Source organism: Lampetra planeri, chromosome 6 (assembly GCF_965212315.1).
Source record: "Lampetra planeri chromosome 6, kcLamPlan1.2.h2, whole genome shotgun sequence".
Taxonomy (NCBI): domain Eukaryota; kingdom Metazoa; phylum Chordata; class Hyperoartia; order Petromyzontiformes; family Petromyzontidae; genus Lampetra; species Lampetra planeri.
Window position 1 is genome coordinate 2,760,777 of NC_136112.1, and position 22,556 is coordinate 2,783,332.

The 22,556-nt window shown below is 45.3% G+C and overlaps 1 pseudogene across 1 annotated transcript in view; it reads right to left on the minus strand.

Annotated features, from left to right (window-relative positions):
- The window catches only part of LOC144719391 (nuclear receptor corepressor 1-like), a 120,428-nt pseudogene that overhangs the window by 69,949 nt on the left and 27,923 nt on the right, over positions 1 to 22,556 (minus strand). Inside the window, exons 7-15 of the transcript XR_013585591.1 lie at positions 20,475 to 20,600; positions 17,410 to 17,466; positions 15,963 to 16,015; positions 14,537 to 14,603; positions 12,469 to 12,641; positions 9,693 to 9,774; positions 8,020 to 8,198; positions 5,733 to 5,787; positions 2,256 to 2,357 (exon numbers count right to left, since the gene is read on the minus strand). The product of XR_013585591.1 is annotated as a nuclear receptor corepressor 1-like (transcript). The remainder of the gene's footprint in view (positions 1 to 2,255; positions 2,358 to 5,732; positions 5,788 to 8,019; positions 8,199 to 9,692; positions 9,775 to 12,468; positions 12,642 to 14,536; positions 14,604 to 15,962; positions 16,016 to 17,409; positions 17,467 to 20,474; positions 20,601 to 22,556) is intronic.

Sequence of the window (22,556 nt, forward strand, 5' to 3'; positions counted from 1 at the left end):
GTGCTCATGACCAGCTTACAGGCCTGAGCCAATTGTGGAGATTCCACATTCCTATCCAGGATGTCTAGTCTGTCCACAACAAAACCACTGTTGTCTTCCCAACGGGATGATGGGCCGAGTCAACTCCCTGTATTACGATACCCGGTACAACCATATAAGAATATATAAGCATTACTGCTGCAGCTACCTTGACAATATAATTGTACCCAGTCTAAACAGCGCCATCCGCTGCACCGCAATGCACTAAACAGACCTCTTCAGTGTGTTTGTGCACGCCTCTGTTATTTTTAAGCAGAGCGACGTTGTGACGTGGCTGTTGTTCGATAACAACGGTAACTTTGCCAGCAAAACAGTCCTCCGCGTTTTTACAAATTCACACGGAGCGGCTAAGCCATGCAGGTGTTCGTGCGCAGGGCCACCGTTTGGCCTTATCTGTCAAAGACCACAAGGTCAGGTACTCGTACGTACGGCAGCATCTGTGCCAGATCCGGTTACGTTCACAAAGGCGACCACCCCCTCTCCCCCCCCCAACCGCCCCCCGGTTCTCTCCCCTCCCCCCCCCCAGTTCTCTCTCCCATCTCTAGAACGCTCTCCAGCACCCGACGGCTGCGGCGACGCGGAAAGACGAGGAACAATAAGCGCACATCTTTATCCTTATATCTCGCTCCCTAGCCCACGACCGAGGGTTTTTACGTGGTTCACAGCATTCGCTGGAAATAGCCGGTTATAACTAGGGCAACCCCTTATGTAACAACACGGAAAAGGACAAGCAGAGCTTGAAACGCTGGGATACATTCATTTTCTAGACGCCAAAAGCAGACCTTTTTAAATCGACAAAAAATAAATGCAGCAGTATACTGTAAATATAACTGCTAAGCGCGCCTCCCTTACTCAAACGCATAATAAAATACCAATAGGATAAGAACAAAAACGTAGGTCTAACAGTGTTCCTCAAAGCCTGCTGACGGCCTACCTACTCTATCCAAGATCGCAAATGCAGACGCAACCTTCCGCAGGTCGAAAATCACAGGACTCGCAAAGCTGACTACCTGCAAAGGTTTTGTCTTCCCCGCAGCGCTGCAGGTCATCTCCTCTTGCAGAAAGTAACCAACCAAATTATCGGCAGCTTGTATGTAAAAACATGACATGAACGTGACGTTTGTAAAATAATACACAACACACGTGTTTATTCGTGCGCAAAACTTTTATCGGCGACCAACCTTGAAGTGTTAGTTTGCCCTCTGGCACACAAATGCGATTTTCCAGCGTCGTCACGGGATGAACATTCAACTATTCGCCAAAAAAGGGGGATCATGTCGTTGACTCTTTACGAAAGAGCCCCCTGGCATTGGTGCGAAGAGATGCCTGTCCGTGCGCGACATACACCGCCCATATTATTCATTCCCTATTAATAGAGCTTCAGATACATCCGCTGCTTTCAGGGGATTCATGTTCACATGGAGAGAAATATGCTCGTGCCAAAACGAGGATGGATTTCCCTGCAAATCACGTCAGCAGCAGCGGCGTTTTTTCCACACACGATTCCGTTATTGAGGGAGCGGTTGGGGGATTGGGGGTGGTGGGTGTAGAGGGGCGGAGGTTCTGGGGTGGGTTGGATGAAAATTCATTGTTGGACATCAGGAAATGATAAAAACATCCCGATGTTTTTTTTTATTAACTGGGCCAAAATTTCTGAGTTGTGAATAAAAAGAATTGGGGTAATGGACAGCAGCAGCACAAGCGTGACAAAGGCGGAGTGGCGATACTGGCCCAAAGGGGGCCCCCCCCTCAGTATACACAGAGAAAATATCAGTGGTGAGGGCACCCCCTTTCAATTAACAAAATCCCAGTGATATGACAAAAGAGACATCGACAAAATAAATATGTGGAGTGAAATAAGAGAAATATCGGCCAAAAAAAGTGATGTGGTGAGATGAGAAAATGCAGTCAAGATAGAGGGCAGAGGTTACAGTCATTGGTGTATTTATTTAGTTGGCTTTGTTCATTCGTATTTGAATGCGAGCTGATATTTCTGATATTTGACACGCGACAATGTTCTCTTTTACATCCCCGAGTCCTTTGAGCCTCTTGGGGGGTCAGGAGGGGGGACTGAGCTTTTGCCGGAGTTTACCGACACATTTACGTTGCTGCCTCTGCGCTGCCACCACTGCGGGTTCGTGATTTTCTGACGGGCTTCTCAAAATTGAGGGAAGGGGGGTGGCGTCGTGGCGTGGCATCGGAGGGATATCGCTTACCGTATTCCTTCCCCTCCGGCGCCCGTAACTCTTCTTCACCAGCCCCTTGTAGTTCTCATTTTTCTTGGTCAAGTAGTAGTACAGGACACAGTCGGAGACGGTCTGCGAAGAGCAATGTTAAATTACACGGCGGTCAGCAGATTTAAACTTTCCAAGCGTGGATTTTTTTTATTTTCGAACGGTCATAAATTGAGTCACAGAGACATGCGGCAGAGAACGAGAGGGGGGGGGGGATACACACAGGGCTGGTATGCCAGTTTTCCCAGATAAGTTAATATTTTTACCTTATGGCGGTACCCGGGGTACCATAGTACCCCGGCTCTCGCATAATGTCCGTGATGCAGTCATTTTTAGTCTGTTGATGGTCGGCGATGCGGCAATCGACTCATCTCTACGAGCTGGACACGATGCACCACTACGGTGCGTTGCGAGCGTTCAGGGTTTCAGTGCAATCGTCCTCGCTGCGTTTCGACATCGCCGAGTAGCAATGATTTCAGATTGATTGGTACCTCAGTCGCGGAGTGAAGTACACCCCTGGAAAAAATAGTGTCCCCAAAATAAAATATTTAATTTCCGCGGCCATTTTGTATTATTTGGTACCACGGGGTACCGCCGTAAGGATCATTTAACCGGTATTTAAAAATATAAATTTGGGGCACACTAAACTGCAGCGAAGTCTGCTGGCGCTCCACTCTGGCCGCAGCGCGAGGTGGCCCATTGGTTTGCAGCTGAATGGAGAGTAGAATAACAATCCCATTTCTTATCCAAAAAATGTGTTTCAAATTCGAAACCACATGCGAACACGGCAGCTCGGATACGGCGCGCTACCCCGCGAATTAAAACAAAAGGAAAGCAGCTTATTCGCCAATCTACAACTGTGGTGGTGATGTAATAATTGCTAATTAACGGGCACATGCAATCAAAATTCTAAATCGCAGGTGGATAAATGGGGGGAAAGCAAGCATACATTACTATGCAATACTGCCCTGACCTACAGATCTTACAGTTAAGTGCAACCACGTAGAATGGAGGGTTATCTCTGGCATACCCAATTAAAACAAGAGATCCTTGAGTAATTAGTCTCTCGGTCATTAACAACGATCAGCGGGGGGTTTTTTGCAGGGGTTATCGCAAGATGTGTCCACATGTTTATGCATGGCACGATGAAACAAAAGCACAAATCTATTTGCATGAACGCACAAAGGTTTGACAAAGAGCCGCTCTCCGCAAACGCGCAGCGTTTACCGATGCCAACAATTTAACCCGGGTTGCGTGAGTGCGCAGAACATCCATAACTATCCCGCAGAAGATTATGTGAATTCATTTAAAGACATTGCAAAGTGTGAAGACAAATGGATATTGTCTTGATATTATGTACACAAGCTGTGCATGCACGCCTGTTCTATAGATCAGGTTGAGGGCTCAACAGAGGAAAAAAAAAGTAAGTTAAAGTTACAACCAAGGATGTTACAACCAAGGATGTCGTGGCATCATTGCATTGGCATTGTGTTAAAAACACGCGAGTATAGCAATGCAGCGATTGTTACTAATGTAGTGACATCGCGGGATGCCACTGTGCAATGCCGGCCCTAGATAGGCACGGCGTGCGCTGATTGATTGCGCTGGATGGCACCACGCTTGGCGTGCAGTGCCAACCCTACAGGACAGGGTGTGGGAGTGCCGGCCGTAGGAGTAAGGTTGCTAAAGGCCATGGCACTCTGCTTGACCCGAGTGGACACGTGACCAGTTAAGTCGACAAAGGGGCCCCAAGTGGGAGCTAGGGGGGTCACGTGGTTGGGATCCAGATCCTTCCCGAGAATTCTGGAAGGTGGTCGTGGCCAAGGGCGGAGCCAGCCACGCCGCAGAGAACCAGGTTTGTTGTTGTTGTTCATCCTGAAGAAACCTTCGTCTACGTTCTCCGTTCAACGAGTCTCCAACACGTGGACCTGGGCCCGAGCTGTTGGTCCCGGTCTGTAGTAGCAGTAACGTTGTAACTAGTGTAGTTAGCCTGGTGGTCACCACCATATGTTGTTATTCTGTTCAGGGGAAGTGACCCCATGTGTTGGAGTTAAATAAATGTGTTGCCTTCCAAGTCTAAGTCTGCGACTCAGTTGAACTCACTACACGAACATGGCCCAGCGGTAGCGCGTTCGCGATTCGAATCCAGCAAGCTACCCTGGTTAATACTGCAGGTGCATTATCCAAAAATATTACGCGCCATCTGTTTCACGGTGGACGTTGAGAGATTACGTGCAGAAATTCTAAGAGTAGGCTATTCATTGTGCCGGCATCATGTTCCAAATTTGCCAATTTACTCGCTAATTAACTAAATTAGGATGAAGATAGCAATCCTCAACTCCTCCTGCAAAAGCCTATCTGGACCCTCCTGCAACCATCCTGAGTCGGGGAGGCTTTCATGGGCAAATATGTGAATGGTAAGTGATGTTATTCCTAAATATTAGTCATGAACAAAATGTAAAACTCATGCTATATAGTCTGGGACATGGCATCTCCTGATTGTTTTTTGACTGTTTTTCAGGTTGCATCTTCCAACAAGGTATTGCCCACGAGTGAGCAAGGGCATGCTCCAAAATGAAAACATTCTCTTTATAAATAAAGATTATGAAACATTTAATACAAATGTACATCTGTCCGAATAAGTGAAGTATTTGGGTAGCCATATAACTACTACCATTTTCTGGTAGCGATTTTTGTTGTTGTTTATATATCCGTGGACTCTCTTCTGCAAAGGAAGTTGGTGCCATGAGGAATATTAAGAGTTGTGAGTATGAGACGAAGTGAACGCTAAGACTGATGAACAAGAAGCGATTTCGTTTTTTGTGGTTCCGGCTTTCAAGGAAAGAGTCACCTACCTACGACAAGTCGATTTTATTATGATTACGCTTGAGCTCAAACAAACATACAGCCGTTTCTATTCTCAAGCTCAAAATAAACGCGTGGAAATTGTGCGTCGAATTTTTTTTTTTTAAACATGCACGTTGACAATAAAGTCTCCATTGTTCACGAAATTCAAAACAGCACTCGGAAAATGGGTTAAGACGACAAAACCCACAGTTTGTGAATTTGACTGATGCTGCAGAATCGTGACAATAAACTGAAGCATGCAGTGGAGGGGACGGGGTATCATAACAACCCAGCAAGGCAGTAGAATCTTGGCAAAAAAGCACTGTGTGAATTCAGAGACGGACTGCTTGTTGCGCGGATAAGCTGTGAACAAGGCAGCAAATTCTCTGGCAAAACACACAAAACAGATTTTTTTTTCTGTTCGTACAGGAGGCATGGTTACAAACAGCAATTGTTTTTCGTATATAAAGCGCCAATTTTTTATGCTGTTTTACGTAATAATGCTTTCTACAAAAATGTTAATTTTACTACCAAAATAGCCTGCATAAAACTACGTCCGATATGCCAAAGAACACAATGTAAAGAACACAAACAAAATTTAGCTTTCTTTACCTTCTTTTCCAGGTAGGAAGCAATCAACGAAAAATTCTTTGGATGCAAAACAAATCTGAAAAAAGCAGAGCCGGGGATTAGTTCACATTAAAAACATCGCCACACGTGGGGAACAGTCCAGATGGATGTACGTGCACACCAATTTCCAAATTAAAAACATGTTAAAAGACATTAACCGCTAAGCGATGGGTTTTTGGCGGCCCTGGCGGTGAAAGTTCACAGACCTACAGGAGATTATAAAACGCTATGTATTTAAGGGGACATTGATTATAATGAAACCCCCCGTGGGTTATTTCAATATTTGAATTTTAGAACTTTCGTGACTGCAGGAATTATTATTTGGTTCTTTCGGTTAAGTCACATCTAAAGATAAAATAATAAATTAAATTAAATAATAGAATACGACGTTTCGATTGCAACACAAGCAATCATCATCAGGTATAATGAAATAGCGACATAATATCTAACCAGAAAACTATAGACAGACATATTAGCAGACAGATATCACCAAGATACATAGCGGGAGCAACACAGGTAACAGAGAGGGGTGATCGTCTCTGTGGGGTGGCCTTAAATAGACAGAGGGGGGGGCGGAGGCAGAGAGAGGGAGGGGGGTTAGAGAAAAAATTAGCATATCAATGAGTGGTCAACAAAACGTGGTGCTGCAAAAACGATGACACGGCAAGCAAGCCTGAAAATCAGGAGAAAGACACACTATAATTAAATAACCTAGTAAAATATCGAAATGTAATGTAATACAACACAGAGGGTCGGTCAACACACAATTAACGCATAGCCTGGTTGATTACGTATTTCAAAGATTGCTAAGTTAGAATTTAAGTGTGAACATTCTAAAGAGGACACAGGCAGAGAAAACAAGTCGCCAGAGAGAGATTGAACCACTTCTACGGGGAAGTTTTAAGCTTATCTTTATCAATCTTAATTAAGATTGAACCACTTCTACGGGGAAGTTTTAAGCTTATCTTTTTTCTCTCTCTCTGGCGACTTGTTTTCTCTGCCTGTGTCCTCTTTAGAATGTTCACACTTAAATTCTAACTTAGCAATCTTTGAAACACGTAATCAACCAGACTATGCGTTAATTGTGTGTTGACCGACCCTCTGTGTTGTATTACATTACATTTCGATATTTTACGAGGTTATTTAATTTTAGTGTGTCTTTCTCCTGATTTTCAGGCTTGCTTGCCGTGTCATCGTACTTGCAGCACCACGTTTTGTTGACCACTCATTGATATGCTAATTTTTTTCTCTAACCCCCCTCCCTCTCTCTGCCTCCGCCCCCCCCCTGTCTATTTAAGGCCACCCCACAGAGACGATCACCCCTCTCTGTTACCTGTGTTGCTCTCGCTATGTATGTATCTTGGTGATATCTGTCTGCTAATATGTCTATCTATAGTTTTCTGGTTAGATATTATGTCGCTATTTCATTATACCTGATGATGATTGCTTGTGTTGCAATCGAAACGTCGTATTCTATTATTTAATTTAATTTATTATTTTATCTTTAGACGTGACTTAACCAAAAAAACCAAATAATAATATTTCAATATTTGTTTTGCCGCTTTATCTGATGCCGGTGTGAAAGCCGAGAGAGGGGGCCAACGACACAGGACACATGATACACTCTCCCAGCGCCTCGCGGACAACGAGCAGATGGTCACCTCTTGCCAGATACATTACCAGCGCATAACGCAATCCAGGCTGACAACGGCGCGCGCAGCCTCGCGTAACAGGCGACCGCTTGATTATCTCAATTACGTAAATTCTTGTCGTTTTAGGGTCTATTGTGACTTAACAAAAAAATCTGTTAGCAACGTAAAAGGCCGACAATACAATTTGGAGATGATTTTAACTTTTTTTTTGACACGCCGTAATTGCTTTCACTGACTGCGAATGCCACAGTGAGGACATCGTCATCACCCATTATCTATCCACTGCTGGATGAAGACTTCCACAAACCCTCGCCCTCCCTCACCAATCCACGCAACAATCCACCTAGCTCCTACATGCGAGTTGATCGCCCCATCTCCGCGGTGAACGTCAGTCCCACGGGTGTCCCATCCTTCGGCTGCCACTCTGTCGTTAGTCTCGATCACCAGCCATCGCCTCTTTATAGCAACGTGTTTTGCCCAAGCCTGTTTACTCTTCTTAACATTCAATACAAAGTATGTACGCATGTTGAACTTCTTTCGTGCCATACGAAGCCAACCGATCTAACCCAAAAAAAAACCTTTATTATGAATAATACTGGTCAATCCAGCAAACCTACTTGTCTCGGAAGATCTCCTTCTCGTGCTCGGTCCACACGTTGAGCAGCTGCCGCTCGCGGTGCACGCGCACGGGGTCGCCCAGGAGACCGTTCTTGTCGATGAAGCGCACGTGTCGCTGGTCGACGTCGAACAGCCTCGGAGGCACGGCCGCCAGGTCGCGCATCTGCTTCTCGCTGCCCTGGGGGGTCAAGAGCGCAACGCCAACGGGGGGCGATGCTCAAGGTGACCTCGAGAGAACCCCCCAACCCCGGCGGCGATAACGACGCAGTCTTCGTATTGTGGACAACGAGCCCGACGGCCGCGGTCAGATCACCCAGAAAGCGCAAGTTTTGTCAGATCTCGGAAAGCCACGTGGGGGGCTGAAGAGGCTCGGCGATTGTTTTGGACGGGCGACCAGTGTGGTGAAGTATGGTGAATTAACACAACCCGGACAGTGGTGGGGAAGCTCTCATCTGGCAGTGGATTGACAAAAGGGTTGAATTGTTTATATAGGACTGTGTATATATTTGTTATATTTGCAAAAAATTGCAGTGATAATCTAATTTCAGCATTCTGTAAAGTGTGTTTCTGCATCGTGCAAAAATTCAGTGACGAACGTATATGTAAAAATACACTTGCTGCAAACCAAAAACGAGCGTGCAGAGGTTGAACGCAGGAACTAGGGGGGGATTGTTGCGCGCGTGGCAACGGTGGACGTGTGAGCATGCTAACGAAGTATATTTAGCGATCCGGTTTTATTTGCTTCGCCGAGGCTTCTGAATCGACGACGCAATGAATTAAAACTGGGATGGCACGCCGATGGCTGTCACAGCCACGTCTTCAACGGCCACGTTTTGTAGATAATTCACAGCAAGATTGAGCGAGTTAAATAACACTGAACCCGTTTCACTGACTGCGACGACAAAAACACAGCAATCGTCTATATTTCTTTGTTTAACATTGCGAGCGGCGTGTACACGATTTAACATAAAAGACTGATGAACAAGCGAAGAGCGCCGAAATTTAAAAAAATGCCCTTGCGCTAATAAGCTCTACCCACGAACACGCCTGACTTTACACGGCTACTGGGTCGGCGCTCGAGACACATGAATGGGAAACTAATTGTAGAAGCCCTGCTTGTTTGTTTGTTAAGAAACGATGCTTGTTTAAGACAAATTACAGCACACCCATTAAAAGCAAATGCTCGTTCCCAGCAGAAATCCTCGGGTCATTTCAACTTCTCATCACAACAACGGCTCTCGATTAAAAGGTCATCAAACTTCTTTTTAAAGGTACGGCGGGTGGGGGGGGGGCTCGCACAACCCCGGAGAGCTTTCACGACAATAATTATAGCCGTCGTTACTTTGAAAGAGCTGACCCAGGGAGATCAAAAGTGGAACAGCATTCACCGATGGTCGTTATCTCCTCTTTGCATTCTCTGGGCACTGATTGACACCTCTCTGTCGTATTGTTTTTGCTTTCATGCCAAGGCATTAGCATCCAGAACCTTGCGCTTAATTTGAGGATTTGTGCGTTTTCATTCGTAAGCGCGTTTGATAACTGTGCCCACGGCACCAAGCGTCGTACAGCGTACCCGGGGACGTCGTGGATATGGCGACTATATTTAAACTGGCGTGCTCCGGTACTTGAATTGGTAAATAAAATATGACCAACGGGGGTCGGCTTGTGGTACCTCTTGGTCAGACAGGTCGTCGCCGGTGTCAGCAGCCTCCTCGTCGCTGCCGTCAGCCGATCCGTTTCCCTTTTGGTTGCGCCTGGAACACACGAGTAGGCCAGGGTCCAGACGTCAGAGGTTATCATGGCCACAACTGACCATCGCTTTCTTCTTCTGCTCAATTGTGTGTTTGTGGCGAAGTTGACAGCTGACCTCCAAGGTCTGCAATTACAATCGCTTACCTGCCTTTAGGTCTTCCACTTGTTAAACAGCCAAAATGTCCTTCAAGGACCAAGGACAACTCCATCATTCTAATCACCACCAGTTAAACAAGTCTTTCACAAACCACTTAGTCTATTAACATCATCTGGCTTCAGGTTTCAGCCAATCTCTCCATCGCATGTTTCAGTCACCTGTCCTCCTCCATCCTGCACGTGTGCCCCACTTAACACAACCTCCCCTTGCCGATTACATCTAGAACGTTTTCATATCATGTTCTATTTCAAGCTTCCAAGTCGGTTACGCTATCCTTCAGTTAAATCATTTTTACCCAATGAGCAAAAAAAGGCCAAGTGATTTACTGCTCAAAAAATGCATTAAGAGATTGCTCAACTCCTGCTTACTGCCAAGAGCCGGCGGTATGTCCACAATTCTATGGCGGAGACAAGTCTCCCCATAGGACAACCACTATTGACTTCTCCACAAATTGCTACTTATTTTAGCGACCCCCAGAGGGATGATGTATTGTGTGATCGACATTACATAGTCGACTTGATGCGGAAGAATAAAACACTTCAAAAGTCACATTGTACATCTACTTTTCCATTCTGTAACCACGCCACAGCAGACGCACACATCTCCTAGGCAAAGAAAAAAAACCTACAAGTGACATTCGAAGCTCTCATCAGATATTCTACAAGGGCACTAGGCCTAGTGCCACCCAGCCACATTTAAATAATCATCTCTTTGGCAGTGAAAACCATGCCTCAAATGAGGCCAATGCTCCCCACACAACAAAACTCCACTGGGCAAGTGTGATTTGAATTTACAATTTTAAAAGCAGACGTGTGAAAAGATTCGTTTCGTATGAATAAAAACCTGCCATGAGGACACAAGCCCTGAAAAGGTTTTAGCTCCAAGCGCACGTACATGCGTGCGTGCATGTATTTGCGGACAGGTGATTACATTCAAAGTGTTCAATCGCACGTAAATCCCCATCGACTAAAATGCTGTCAAAATGTTGTTTAACCAGTGACCATCTCACACCCAAATATAGCTGGCCCAGAAACGGGCCATTTGTCCGCAATATGAATTAAAAAACATTTTTAAAATGTCGCAGATTTTCTAGAGTTTTTTTTCCTTTTCCGTGCCACGCTGTTTTTCACGTCGCTAAAACTTTTTTTCTTTTTCTCCAATTTAATTCCAATTGCACTATCGTCTTTATTTTACAAGACAAGACATCAATTTGGATCTCTCACAAAAGATTAACCGCACATTACTCAAATGAAATTATATATAGCAATCATCGCCCACAACTGGTACCCAAATAATGCCCCAGGTCACTCTTGTAAATTAGACTATCCTGGTCTCATTCTAGATTTGAAGTTCTCGTCACTGCAAGGATCCATACTCTTTGGTTCTTTTGATAAAGTCACGTAGGTAAAAAATAAAATAAAAATTAGAATAACAGATAAAAATAGAAAAAAAACTTAAAATAAAACTACATTACATCACGACGTTTTGATTGCAACACAATCAATCATCATCAGGTGTGAAAATCACAGCTAGAAAATTTTTACTAAAAATTCTCTAGCTGTGATTTACTAAAAAAAATTCTAGCTGTGATTTTCACACCTGATGATTGCTTGCATTGCAATCGAAACGTCGTGATTTAATTTACTTTCATTCATTTTTATTTAAATTTTCATCTCTTATTCTTATTCTATTTTATCTTTTATCTACGTGACTTTACCGAAATAACCAAAGAGTATGTATCCTGGTCTCATTTGTCATCTGGTTAAACGAAATAAAATAAACCAAACAACAAAAGAATGGCCCACGGACGCAAATGTTACAGAGCTACCTTGGAAATCCTTTCAAGTGACCTCTGGTCCACTACAGTAGTTCGGCATCACTTTCTCATCTGCTCTGCTATCGACATGAATGTTGGTCACATGGCAATCAAACCCACGTTTTTCCTTCTCAGGGCTGGAATTTAGCCAGATTGAGCAGGGAACCAAATTTTACTGTACACTCATTCACTAAATGTATGAATCCAGTTTTACCACAGGCAGCAGCCTGAATTCAAACCTACAACCTGAGCAGTACTGCTTCAGCTGTCTGATTTCACGGACTCACACCCAGTAACCAAATACTTCACAAAATACGAATTATGTAAATTTAGTTCTGCACTTCAATAAGCAAAATTTACGGTCTGAAATAAAAAAAAATATAAGTTCGACTCATCATACGATAAATATTTCCCGACGACAGAGCGGGAGGATAAGTGCTGCCATCTACTGTGTGCGCCAGGTGCTATGCACGAGTTCCCGTCAAGGTACTCCGTGATATCCGCTTCCGGGGGCCGTTTCTCCGCCACCCAACCGCGCAGTGTCGCACAGCTCTGCGATTTCGTCTCGTTACGCGAAGCCGATTGCGCAATCGGGGTAAAAGTTCGAGAATAAACACAACGAAGAGCACCATTGTTTTTTGTTTTACTCCGTAGAACGCCTCTAAAGCCACGTGGGCATTCAAGGTGCCGCGGTGGCGGCGACGTCAGCGACCCCGAGCTCACCTCTGCCCCTTCTCCTTCTGCTCGCGCTGCTTGCGGATCTCGGGGAACTGCTTCTCATAGTAGTCGCGCGTGCGGACGTCCTTGGCGCGTCGTCGCGGGTTGCTCTCGATGCGCTCCACGCGCTTCTCCCACGCCTGCAGCAGCTGCCCGTAGCGCTCCGACAGGAACTGCTCCTGCGGGAGAGAGCCAGTGAGCACGACAACAGTTCCGTATATGCCACTCCTGTTTGTCCATGCCCCCCGCCGATCGTTTTTTAGGACAATCGCACGTGTCTTTTAGCGGATAATTGCAGTCACCCGCGAGTAGCAAACAATTAATCCATTTACTTCCCGATGATGGGTCACCGACAAGTAGTCAACTGAAAGTTCTAACTGAATCCTATTATCCACATCTATTCGATGATTAAGAGAGTTACCCAGAAGTGATTGCAATTGTATCCCTTTATCTGTTGTTGAGAAGCATCAGGATGTGGTAAGGATAAGGATCTGCATTCATTAACGGCTTAAAATGGCACGGGATCTCAGACCTCCCCGGAAGGAATGAATTCATTTTATTAACCGCATCTCAGCGTGGAAAAAAGGAGTCGCGCAAAATGTGGTGGAAAATTAATCCTTGAATGGACCTTCATCCTCCTCGGATATGGCACTTACTTTCATGGGGAACAGCATCAGCCCAAAGTGCCCTCTCCTCCACAAAGCGCCCCCCCACCTGCCCGCCACCCCCCAACCCTCGTACGTATGCATGTTTAACTTCTTTCGCACCGTACGTAGCCTATCGTTAGGGGCACTTCGCACCGTGTTTAGAACGAGCGCGGGGGGGGGAGGATGTGCGAATTGTAAAACTTTAAACGCCTGGCTCAGGGTTCACCGTTGGAGAACGCGAACCATTCAACACTCGTTCAATATGGGCGCAATTTATCTTTTTTTTCCAGAAGACTTTCTCGCTGGTTAATTAATCGCAAGGGTACAAACTGACTGCAGGCTTTTATTTTGTTCGGTTCGCTTAACCCATTTGCTTTTACATGTTTATAAAAATCACATGCTCATTTAATGCGACTTCCAAAGGCCGTGGGAAATTATGCATTTCCAGTTGACAAACCATGGCGGTTTTTTCTTTCGTTTCACTTTTCATGCTAAACCACATTTTCCATCGTAAAACGAGAGCAATTTGTCAAAATGATATTTTTTATTTCCCACCACTGCATTACGTAACGTGTTAAAACGAAAGAAATAATAACCACGCACCAACCACCCCCCCCTCCACCCCCACCCCACATCATCATCTATGTCCTTTTTGCCGATATACCTATGAGAAACGTACGAGACGGTAACACGTCCACATGCAGGGTGCAACCTGCAGTCGTTACAGATTGTCCATACGTAGCCATGGTTACTCAGGTCTCTGCTACGAAAGGAATAATGAATCTCAACGGGGTTCCAACTTGACTTTGCACAGGTGTACATGTTTTTGGCAATGTACTACCGAATGAAGACATCCCCCCACACCGTGTCGGCTGCGGGGGTTTATCTCGTCGCGATAGCCTATATGTATGGAGCTTGCATGTTCTCCCCGTGGTCGCGTGGATATTTCTACGGGTACTCTGGTTTTTCCCTCTGCATTTGGAAATGTGCGTTGAGATTATTCAGCTACTATACATTCCCACCTTTGATAAGCTGCTTCAATGAGCTATAATTTTGCTTCAGAAGAGAGTTAATAGCTCAGTGGGCTTTACCTGGAAAATAATGTAGTTTAGTTGTATACTTCAGCACACTAGTCGTCGCGTAGATGCGAGGACACAGAAGTACAGTACAATAATTGGTTATTTCTACACTGGCTTCTGCTGTCGACCACATAGGCCCACAGCCTATAACATCTGTCGCCCATCCAAGCACTTTCAAATCCCGTTTACTTTCTTAGATCTGATGAGTTTGGGTAGTCGGAGGCAATGTCAAGGAGTCTTCAGTAGGATTTAAATGCCCTGCAGCGCGCTCTCAGAATGGGGTGGCAGTTGCCAGTGGTTCATTCGACGGGAAGGGGGCATGCACCACTCAAGACTCCAAGTCCTCACCTTCACCTTGCGCTGCTGATTTCGTCTCTTGAAATACATGATGAGCTTGCTCCTCATGGTGAGGTTTCTAGTAGAGAAGGATCAGGAAAAAGTTCACATCAAAAAGGTGCTATGTATTATTATTACATTTGTTTACCCATGAAAACCTCATTCAGCCTCATGACTCTTTTCCAGAAGATTGCGGCTATATACTCTTCCCAATTAAGTAATGTGCGAGTATATTTGTTTCTATTTAGCCGATGATGCTGGCAACAAACGAATGGCCTAATCTTCTTCGAATTACAGCGCGTGCTCTCCAAAGTCCACTTGCAAACAGACAGCGTGTATTTTAGAGGTTAATATATCCGCAGTATTAAATCGGGGCGATCGATGGATTTGAATCGTCAACCTCTGCAACAAGCGGCGAACGCAACTCTACCGCTCGGCCACACGCAGCCCTTTGTGGAACATCTCCTTCTGCACGAAGGCCTCCCTCCTCGCCACACGTGCCGCTCATGGGTTTTTGACCGTACTGGTCAGTGGGGTTTGGTGAATGACTGGGTTTTAGATCTCAATCGCCAGTGATTTTAGCAGGGCTCACATCACTCGGGTCGCAGGGTGCGGTAAATGAAAAGCATCATCACGTGCGTAGAATAATTCCGCATCCACAAACATCTGGAGCACCTAGAGTCTCAAATCTCCTAACGAGAACATGCTTTTGCAAAAGATGAATGAATCCATCTTGCAGGGGGGATATCCTCCCAGCATTCTTGGGTCCCACTCGTAAGAAGCCAAACACTCATTTAAGGAAATGGCCCAAAATCTCAATGCAGCATCACTCCGAGAAAAGAACGTGAGAGTTTGTTCTGGAATAAACGATCGGTATTGTCCACGCATTTATTGAATTATCTTTTCTTGTATGGGAGAAAAATGTAATGCATGGAGAAAACACGAATATGCAAACGGGAGAAACATTCCACCATGTGACACATGGTGGACCAATTGCAATATTTCATGAATGGAAAGATGATTTCCTCAATAATAATTCCCCTTGATATATTTTCGGGGAAGTTTGCTACATTGGCCATTCCCGATAACCCACCCCGAGAACCCTCCAAAAGCTTCACAGAGGTGGATTCAAAAATCATTTGCTAGAATTCCACCTCCTCCTCACCTTGCAATTAAAAATATCCGAGACGCAAGTTATTCTAATGAACAGGGTTGTTTTTAAGATGCCCTCCCTACGTAAATTGGTTGAATAGTCACTCTGCAGGGTCACAGTATAATTCAAGAATCAATTAGCTGCTCCTCATTGTGGTGCATTTTAAATCAATAGTAATTGTAGGCTTTCCACAAACTAATCATTGAAAAACACCAGTGTGTATTGGAAATGATCCATTGTTACATGAGTGCATATTTTGAGCATAATAATTAATCATAAACTTACGTTTGGATGTTCTCATGGTACTGGTTTGTGTCAGACGGCTGCTTATACAGCGGCTGTTAAAATAAATAAATAAACACACACACAAAATTCACAGAAAAATAATTTATAAGAACAACGCATGCTGTTGCCAAGCTTTTAAAGTAATTTAAGCGTCTGTACAAATTAACATGCAATCCGAAATCTGCAACACATTTTAAATTACTTTGGGGGCAAAAACAAGCAAACAACTCTGAAAACTAACACCTCGCCAAAAATTCATAAGCGCAGCATTGTCGGTGGCCAACGTACGGATGGATACATCTCTTTGGATGAGTTAACACTATCCCACCCCAACATACCTCAATTTGGGTTAAATATATATATATAAGGAAGACCAGGTCTCTGAAGTTAAACAAAGTGAGACACACCAAAGGCCATGCGCATCTTTTCAACGCTGACCCCGTGACAGTTTCGACCGTTTCTGAGGGCGCTCAGAGTTAAAAAAAAAAAGCATGCAGCGCCCTCATGAAATAAATCCACACAGCCCGGCTAAACCGAGCCGTGTGGCCCCACTTGGTCCTCATTTGACCAGGTAAGACTACCAAGGGAATCCGGGGACAAGCAAACTTGCCCGATTCACAAACCAAGCCGGCGGTCATGGAAACGCGGTAGAACAGCCTCGATCGTTTTCACACAACAGCTTGGCAACACCACCCAAGGACGTGCTAATGCACGTGGTTTTGGAGGGTAATGTATCCAGGTTCCACCTTGAAAGACATATTCTGTGTGGCTTCAATGGGGGTTCTCAGTTGGTCATAAAGCTTTTCTTACAGAGCAATGAAGAGCACAAGTTTCATCACCAGCATCACTATTTGCACAGTCCGAAAGAATTTCTGTCGAGCACTGCACAGCTTTGTCTGCGCCCGCTGACCTATGTTACCCCTTCATACACGGGTCTCACCTTGCCAAGGCAAGAACGTCAAGTACTCTTTGGTTCTTTCGCTAAAGTCAAGTATAAAGAGAAAATAATAAATTAAATAATAGAGCATACGACGTTTCGATTGCAACACAAGCAACCATCATCAGGTATAAATAAAATAGAAAACAAACCTAGTATACTTAGAAATATAATGCAATACACCACAGAGAGTCGGCTAACATAACAGTCAACACCCTACCTAAGGCTAGCCAACTCTGTGGTGTATTGCATTATATTTCTAAGTATACTAGGTTTGTTAGATATTTAATTTATACCTGATGATGGTTGCTTGTGTTGCAATCGAAACGTCGTATGCTATTACTTAATTTATTATTTTCTCCTTATACGTGACTTTACCGAAAGAACCAAAAAGTGATTCCTGCAGTCACGAAAGCTCCAAATTAAGTTTTCACGTCAAGTGCATTGCATTCAGCGTGTTCACAATCAGTTGGATATTTTTTTGTCTTGTGTGTGCGCGTGCAAATTCACCAGCTCCACTTTGGGTCCCAGTCTCTCCAGGATCTTGTGTGCAGATTCGGCTCTCATCTGCACACGAGGAAAGGACGTCACCAGGGGCGTTAAATGTGGTTGTAAAATGCGCCAGTGGACACAAAACAAGGAATTCTGATCTCCATCTCTGTTGCGCAATGTTTAAGAAAATAAAATAGACAAGGCGGGCAGGCTGTGAAATCATTTAATTTTGAAAGGATTCACAACATAAAGCTTTAAAATAATTATTTTTATTATTATTAAATACACAATGGGGGAAAATGTATCAACAGCCACAGAATTGTAAACATTTGGCTTCCTGGCATGTCCTTTTTTAAGAGTTTATTGATAATGAGCCGAACAATATCCGTCATTCACAGCATAACAGGGAAGCGGCAATCACCTAACTGGTCACGGTGCGGGTTAAGGGTTAGAGTTTAAGACGGAATTTATTCTGGGCATTAATGGACAAGGTCAGAGTTGGGGTTAGCATTAGCATGTGGGTTTAGTGGATTGGGAGCCTTCCTCCTCGACACGAGTCAGATTTCAAAGCAGAGCATTAAAGCACAAATGCAGGTCCCTTTCGCCAATGTTGCCGTGGTTAATGTGTTCCTCGTGTAATGGAAAATCTAAACAAACCCAATTTTCTTATTTACAAAGGAACATTGAAATAAACCGTAGGCCTCTGAACCTCATTCTTCACCGTCCAAATTAAAAGCTCCCTTACGTAACCACCTTTACACGAAATAGCACACTGCCACGCAGTAAATTATCGAACAGATGACGAGGGCATTTTGTCGCCACACTTATATAATTAATTGCGCTATTGTTTGCCTCCCTTTGGGTCCTTTTTCAATTAGGAGCTCAATTATTTTCCTCCAATAATGCAGCGGCGCACACGGCGACAATGGCAATATGGAGCACGGCTTGCTTTCAATGACGCGCATTGTAGGCGTTAAATTTGAAAAAATACGCCGTTGCTCGGCAAGATGCGGCGCACAACGCGCAGGATAATTCGAGGGGACAACTGCGATGATTAGGATGACAAAGAATGAACTGCGGTGTGATCACGCTGAGAACGAAGATAAATGCAGTATTATTTCCTAAGTGATTATTTTCCATCAAACCCTGCGCTTCACTGGCATCAGTTCCGTTAAAACAGTTCCGTAGCAACAAAAGCTTAACGTTTTTTCAAATGCCATAATAATACTGCAGCATTTGCACGGCTGGAAAGTATTCCTTCTCGATGGAGCACGTGACCTACTTATCGTCTTCCAAGTGTGCAAAACAGAGCAAGTACAGCGGACTCGAGGACAACCAGGCACACTGCGCTCTAAAAAAAAATGCCATTCCCAAACACTCCATCACTCATCTCCCACAGAACCCCTCCGCACCCCCCCCCCCCTCATCCACCACCACCACGGCCCTTTCTCTGGGTGCCCTCGGCTTGCACAACAGAAAACACCTTGGGACCAGCGGCTCTGGGCTAGGGCGATGCATCACGAGCGAGGCACCTCAAGGCCGCGCAGTGCACCAAGCGGAGGCCACTGTCGCAGGCACCTGCCCAAGCGGTGCGTAAGCAACCCAAAAAGGACCCGAGCGGACGCACACAATCGCCCGTCCGCCACAAGCCCATCCGGGCACCCGCCCACCCCTCCACCCGCCGGCCCAACAGATGACCACCTCCCCCAACGCCCTTTCCACCCCCCCCCCCCACCAAGACCGGCAGGAGGAGAGAACAATTTGTCTTCTAAATTACGCGTAGAGTCAGGAGCGGCCAGACAGGGAGTGATTGAGAGATCCCAGTTGGACGCCCCACCCCGTGCCGTGACACCGCACCCCCCTTGAAAAGAAAAAAAACCCTCTCCCTAGCCCCCACCACCACCGCCAAACTCAAAGCAAACATTTAATGTATTGGCAGATGTACCTAATTTTGCATGGGGCCTCGGAACAAATTTTTTTTTTTGTTTCAAAATTGCAGTGGCTCAGATGAGTATCAAGGACGTAAAAACTTTGCAACTTGCAGAAAAAGCACCGTCAAGGCTTCTCAGGAGTTACACAATGCAGTGGCCGACTGCCGAGAAAGTATCTCGCATGCTTGACCACCAAAGCGGCACTCCACTTAGTCTAATTTCGAGTCAAATTTTAAAGACACCGTGACCTATCATTCAGAATCCTAGAGAAACACACATTCTCTCAAATAATGCTTTCTTTGACGAGACAAATTCTGGAGAATGCCAAGAGATTAGAAAATTCCGCGGGGGTATCTTTCTTTTTACAGAGCTTTTTTATGTTTTTTAAAAGCCACATGTTAAGTTCATGCCCTACGTTAAAGACAACGCTTGCACGGATGACCTTCGCAGCGCCTGCACCACGGAGATGAAACGCTCTCCGGGTCAGATGTGAGCGAGCAAGCAAAATGGTAGCGGCAATCGCTCCCCAACAATCAAATATATATCCGCAGCTTAAATCACCCGTAACACCGCCAAGTGCCAGCTGCACAGCACATCCAATGCAGACTAATGGACAGCCCTCGCAGTCTTGGCAAGGGAACCCCCTGTTAGGGGCATCAATTATGGGCCTCAGGAGACCCAGGGCAGTGGGACACCTCAGGCAAAAGCTTTGTTCCCTTTTTTTTTCTCCTCTAAGGCTGTAAAGGAGGTTAGAGTTCACCGGACAGATTAAATGCAGTGCAACGGACTCATCCACAGCTTATCATCATCAATCACGGGGAGCCCTTGGCGGCATTAGCGCGCGAGCCAAGCCGGCGCAAAGTCAACGGGGTTTAGGACGGAGGTGCGGAATGTATTCGCGTTTAAAATAAATCCACAGTCGACAACTCTTCTGGCTATTTTCCGGCTGGAAAACAACTTGTGTGCAACGTAAAAGGGTGGAACAATTTAACTGAGAAACGAACTATTTTGTAGATACCGCATCCATTTGAAAGCCTGTGCGGCGCTAAAATTGTGCCTTCCATGCGCGCGCACAAGCCATGCGGAAAAGCAGAGTGCCCACGGCTGCAAATTGTCCCGGTCGTTAATCTTTGGGTACGCGATTGAACTTACTCTGTTCTCTTCGTATATGATCTGCACGATGCTGCGATGTTTGGCTTCCGAGGGCACCGGGGAGATGTTTTGTTCTGGCTTAGGGGGTTTGGCTGCTGCTGCTGCTGCCTCCTCCACCATCTCATGCTGAGGGCAGCGGAGGAAGGGTGGACATGGGTTGAGGGTTGGGGAGTAGGGGGGGGGGCATCAGAAGGAAATGGAGAAAGGATAAAAACACGCCATTACGTATTGAGCGCATATGCCCCCCCACCCCCAACATCAAACCAGTGGGGCGAGATCGCCTGCAATATCAGCACAGTGCGTAAGCTGCGCTTCTCTATTTTTACACCGGACACGTGCGTGCGTAAACGGACATGTAGAGCCCGTTTGCCAATCCACTGCTGGATAAGAGACTCCCCCATGCAACAACCTAATTTCACATACCATTACCAAGTATTGTCATGGTAACAATGCTCAACTGAGCTTCAAAAGACTCATTTTCAGGGAAGACCCTCCTGCTTCGGATGTTAAGTACATACTTCAACATTTTACATATTTTATGTGCTCTGCATGACCCTATTTGATGGGAAATCCTATTAAAATAACCTAATTCACAACACATCAAGTCTATCCACTTCTTGGATGAAGGCCTCCCGATACCTCTCGGTCATGAAGGCCTCATTTGACCATACGTCACCACGCTGCTCGGTGAAGTACCAGGGCCCAGGACATGCTCAGTTATCACTCACCACTGATGTTAAGCCACGGCTGGTAATCGCACTTAGAGGTCGCTGGGATCTCGCCGCGATGCGATAAACACTGCGCCACCACTCCATGCCTCTTACACGTATATGTAGCCTTTACTTCGTGATCCACGATGCAACCCAAAAAAACATGCGGCCAGTTTTTCACACAGTACACACACCCAAGTGATGTGCCCCAGGCTATTCAGCAAGGGTTTGCGGCTTAAATCATTAGAAAAAAAACACTTTAAAGCGATTCATTTGCACCACTGTAATGTTCCAGCGACTGCAGTGCCATTTCTGTGCTATTTAACATGACCCTACAATAGGTTTCCTGCAGGACATCTGTAAAAGAGCTTAATAGCTCATCGGATTTCTCCTGGATAAAGATTCCGATTCTGATTCTATTTCGGTCGATGAAAAAGATTACCCAGAATGCTACCAATCTTGTGATACAAATGGAAGCCAAGCAAGGGCTGAGCATGGATAGTGCCAGGATGGGTGACCAGTATACATAAAACAGATGTTTCAGTGGCTGTTGTAGACCTACAGATGTGGCCAGCAGAGGGCAGGGAAACAAAATTCATAGTTATACTGTGCTTCTGTGCGACGACATACTCCACGCTTTCACCAGCCTGCAGGATCTTATAACCCCCACTACCTGCATGGTGGGAGAAGGCCCTCTCTTCCAGCAGGGGACTGACAAACACATTCATCAATAACACTACCGTAAACAATATATACAATATACGACATTTGGAGCAACATGCAAATAAGGGCCATTACCCAAAACGTTGCCCGTTATATATTTTCTTTTAAGGCCACGGTGCTTTTGACGAATGCGTTGAGGTTTTTTGTTCATCAAGATTTTGCGCCATTCCCACCCAGCATCAGTTAAAAAGATAATTCTAATGAAGCAAATCTTCCAACACCATACCTGACGGTCCAGGGCATTCAGTCGAGGCGTGTATAGACAAGAAAAGCGCTCGCTTGGATGTTTGCATCACTCCATCTCCGTAAGTTGGCACACACTTGGATTGCCATTCCGTCATTAGTTTCGATCAACGCTGTCGCGAACTGACCTGCCCAGGCCCACTTGCTGCTCTTAACAGTCAATAAAATGTCTCGAAGCTGAGTAGAGGTTCTCTCTTATCCCTGTGTTCCTCTTTGTACCTCTGGAGTGCACCTCTTAAAAGTGTCTGTCTCTTTGCGAACGTTTCAGCTGTTGTTCAACATTCCTTTGTCAACGGTAATGTTTCTAATCCGTGGCACAGCAAGTAAAGATGAGGGATACAAATTTCAGAATAAAACCACAAGAAAAATTTGCAAACTTAAAAGCAACTTATGGCGTAGCTCTTAA